This window comes from Sinocyclocheilus rhinocerous, unplaced genomic scaffold (genome assembly GCF_001515625.1).
Source record: "Sinocyclocheilus rhinocerous isolate Xijiao unplaced genomic scaffold, SAMN03320098_v1.1 scaffold3986, whole genome shotgun sequence".
NCBI lineage: Eukaryota > Metazoa > Chordata > Actinopteri > Cypriniformes > Cyprinidae > Sinocyclocheilus > Sinocyclocheilus rhinocerous.
Genome location: NW_015655629.1, coordinates 1 through 4,593, shown reverse-complemented (window position 1 = coordinate 4,593; position 4,593 = coordinate 1). Strand labels below are relative to the sequence as shown.

Genomic DNA, 4,593 nt, shown 5'->3' with positions numbered 1-4,593 from the left:
TCCACTCACCCGAAATCTACGGAAACGAGCGTGTTTATCACAAATTTAAAAAAAAATTGATTTAAAATAATCCCAAGCTACCACCACATCAGGTATATTTAAAACTAACCCTAAATTACTATTATACACATCATGCAAAAAAGCTTGTACATTAAAATGTTTAAATTGTCGTTTAAATATATATCTAGGTGGACTCTTAGGCATTTTAAAATTTCTCAAACAGGATATTGCACAGTGATCACTAATATCGTTGCAAAAAATTCCAACTGCAGAGAAAACATGTGGTACATTAGTTAAAATAACATCAATCAAAGATGATTTATTCATGTCCTTTCCATTTAGACGAGTTGGTGAGTTTATCAGTTGTTCCAGACATAGCGAGTTACAAATATCCTTAAATGAGTCTGATGGCTGAGATAGCCAGTCCCAGTTTAAGTCCCCCATTAAAACTAAATCAGAGGTAGTCCATCTGTGAAGCATGTCCGTAAGCAAAGAAATTGCCTTACTTGAAGCTGAAGGCGGGCAATAACAACCCACCACCATCATATCAGATCCATTAGGTAAAAATACTTTTAAAGCTAAAAGTTCAAAACACTTTAAAAAACTAACTGAAAGACTACAAATACAGTTCACGTTTGATTTAGTATAGATTGCAACCCCTCCTCCCTTTTTACCACGGTCAGATCTAAAAACATTATATCCATTTATGTGTACCATATCGTCTGTAATTGTTTTTTTCAACCAAGTTTCTGTAAAGATCATGATGTCAGCATCAGTCGAATCTGCCCAGATTCTAATTGAATCCAACTTATTTATCAAACTTCTGACATTAAGATGAAAAAATCGTAGACCATTACTCAATTTAAGTTCCTCTGGTGTTTTAAGCTGGGCCAGCTCTGGGCCTGGGTTGGGATGAATGTTACCTGAAATCAGCAGCAGAAGCAAAATCCACATTCTCCTTACCAAGCCACAGCTCGGTCTGCTATCGCCGCAGATAGATGTAGCATAATGTGTCAGTTTTCCGTTTCCTCTGACCAAGAGGCAGTGCAACCTTTTTGGTGTGTCTCGTGACCAGACAAACCCACAGAAGGAAAGTTCAAGGCCCCTCAGCAACCCAGCCAGATCTCCAAACCGTTCTGCAGCAGTACAAGAAGCCCATAGATGTAGCGCAGGTACATGTCTCTCCCACTTGACAGTAGTTGGCACGCCATCCACATCAACTACAAACAGCTCTCTAAATTGTACTGCCGTGGTGTTAGCACACGGAGCCCAGAGACATAGCACAGGAGTGTGCCTCTCCCACTTTACAGTAGATGACACACCATTCACACCAACCACCGGTAGCCTCCAAACCATGGAACACAGTAGGCATATCAGCATAATTGCCCACATTTTTAATAGTACGAGGTGGTCTGCAGTTAGTTAATAAAATCCAATCGAATTTTGTGAACACAACAGGTTATCTCTTAAGTAAAAGTAAAGGGTAAGTTATGTAAAATAAGATGTACAGTGGGTACGGAAAGTATTCAGACCCCCTTAAATTTTTCACTCTTTGTTATATTGCAGCCATTTGCTAAAATCATTTAAGTTAATTTTTTTTCCTCATTAATGTACACACAGCACCCCATATTGACAGAAAAACACAGAATTGTTGACATTTTTGCAGATTTATTAAAAAAGAAAAACTGAAATATCACATAGTCCTAAGTATTCAGACCCTTTGCTCAATATTTAGTAGAAGCACCCTTTTGATCTAATACAGCCATGACCCTTTTGGGAAAGATGCAACAAGTTTTCACACCTGGATTTGGGGATCCTCCGCCATTCCTCCTTGCAGATCCTCTCCAGTTCTGCCAGGTTGGATGGTAAACGTTGGTGGACAGCCATTTTTAGGTCTCTCCAGAGATGCTCAATTGGGTTTAAGTCAGGGCTCTGGCTGGGCCATTCAAGAACAGTCACAGAGTTGTTGTGAAGCCACTCCTTCGTTATTTTAGCTGTGTGCTTAGGGTCATTGTCTTGTTGGAAGGTAAACCTTCAGCCCAGTCTGAGGTCCTGAGCACTCTGGAGAAGGTTTTAGTCCAGGATATCCCTGTACTTGGCCACATTCATCTTTCCCTCGATCGCAACCAGTCGTCCTGTCCCTGCAGCTGAAAAACACCCCCACAGCATGATGATGCCACCACCATGCTTCACTGTTGGGACTGTATTGGACAGGTGCCTGGTTTTCTCCACACATACCGCTTAGAATTAAGGCCAAAAAGTTCTATCTTGGTCTCATCAGACCAGAGAATCTTATTTCTCACCATCTTGGAGTCCTTCAGGTGTTTTTTTAGCAAACTCCATGCGGGCTTTCATGTGTCTTGCAATGAGGAGAGGCTTCCGTCGGGCCACTCTGCCATAAAGCCCCGACTGGTGGAGGGCTGCAGTGATGGTTGACTTTCTACAACTTTCTCCCATCTCCCGACTGCATCTCTGGAGCTCAGCCACAGTGATCTTTGGGTTCTTCTTTACCTCTCTCACCAAGGCTCTTCTCCCCCGATAGCTCAGTTTGGCCGGACAGCCAGCTCTAGGAAGGGTTCTGGTCATCCCAAACGTCTTCCATTTAAGGATTATGGAGGCCACCGTGCTCTTAGGAACCTTAAGTGCAGCAGAAAGTTTTTTGTAACCTTGGCCAGATCTGTGCCTTGCCACAATTCTGTCTCTGAGCTCTTCAGGCAATTCCTTTGACCTCATGATTCTCATTTGCTCTGACATGCACTGTGAGCTGTAAGGTCTTATATAGACAGGTGTGTGGCTTTCCTAATCAAGTCCAATCAGTATAATCAAACACAGCTGGACTCAAATGAAGGTGTAGAACCATCTCAAGGATGATCAGAACAAATGGACAGCACCTGAGTTAAATATATGAGTGTCACAGCAAAGGGTCTGAATACTTAAGACCATGTGATATTTCAGTTTTTCTTTTTTAATAAATCTGCAAAAATGTCAACAATTCTGTGTTTTTCTGTCAATTCAGTACAATTAAGTGAAATTCTACTTGTATGAAGACCTGAAGGTGGGTGTTTTTACAATTATTCTAAAATGTCTTTTAGTTTCTAAAAAATGTAAAGTATGAATCAAATGACAGAAGGCATGTAGTAATTGTGTTCAACATGTTTTTCAGCAAAGTTTTGATTTCGATAATTTAGAGGCATTAGATATTTTTGTACCAAATGCATCGCGATGTGGACATGGACAATTCTGCATCGTTGCAGTAATAGACCATAATCGATTATAGCCTACTGACATCAATCACATATGCGCTTGTCACGCGAGTATTAAAAAATGCACCCACTATTGGTTATTCATTAGCAACACTACATTCATCACATGCATGCACTGTACTGGTTTAGCCTGATATATTCCTCTTATTACAAAATGTTTAATGACTCTTTATGGCAGATGAGCGTATAGCTGTGGAGTACTTGCTGGCGCAGTCTGACAGAGGAGACCTGCTTTCTCCACTGGAGCATGTTGAAATCACTCCGCCAGAGACACAGGTTGAAGTTCAGCAGGATGAGTGTCTGGATGTTACAATATGTGATGCAGCAGACATCAATTTAGATGCACACACCCGTGGCAGTTCCAGCAGTCATGATGATTCATTGATCTCCTCTCTGGTAATGTCAATTTTCTTGATTATTCTTAATTTAAAATTGCATAGGAATGTTAGTTTACATGAGCAATTAATTAAATTATTCAGTTAATTAAAAGATTATTAGGTAATGCTGTACAATAAGTTTTAAGTTTTTTAACATTAGCTAACCACAACTGTTAACATGAACTAATAAAGAATCTAATCTCAGCATTTACTAATGCATGATTAAACTTCAAAATGCTAACTTGAATGAACCTGAACTAACATTAACTAACAAAAAAAAGTCGTATTTTTATTAACTAATGTAAACCGAGATTAACAAATATTGGAAATGTAGTGCTCATTGTTAGGTCATATTAATGCATTGACCATCCTTAACTAAAGAAACTTTTTGTAAAGTATGACCACTTATTAAAACTAGTAAACTTTTTGAACACTCAGTTTTGTAACCCAATTTTGTTCTTCTCTTACAAATGTTTAAAAATAATCTAGGAAACCAGTCTTCCAAGTGGTGGCTCTTACAGTCCTGACATTGAAGACATTTCCTGCGCTGGGCCCAGCACATCAGCTCCGGTAAAGTTTCTAATACTTGATGCTGATGCTTGTAATTTGTTAAGAATGGTATATCAAAGAACTGTTAATAAACTATTTTGTAATGCAGGATTTTGTTTTTTCCCATTTTCAGGACAGTAGATGTGATTCAAGGGGTGTTCCTGGATGGGAGGCAGTGGATAACCTGGCAGGGTACCTCGTCAGCCTCAACCGCACTATCACTGCTTTGTCAACAAATGAGATAGCAGAGATCTTGCGGTTGTATTCGTGTCTGCATGCCATTGGTCGGTCCCCCTCCACGTATTCGCTTAAGTGCAAGAAAAATGTCTTGTCAGGTCGCTGGAGAACTTCTCGGAAGTGTAGTGGCTCAGCCCCTGGTCAGCAAGCGGCTGAGAGGTGAGTTA

General features: G+C 40.1%; 1 long non-coding RNA gene across 1 annotated transcript; it reads left to right on the top strand.

Annotated features, from left to right (window-relative positions):
* The first annotated feature begins 3,446 nt into the window (after positions 1–3,446).
* On the top strand, positions 3,447–4,417 carry LOC107718849 (uncharacterized). Its single transcript, XR_001637464.1, has 3 exons — positions 3,447–3,659; positions 4,130–4,210; positions 4,323–4,417. It is a non-coding gene; the product is annotated as an uncharacterized LOC107718849 (long non-coding RNA).
* Positions 4,418–4,593: the final 176 nt, after the last annotated feature.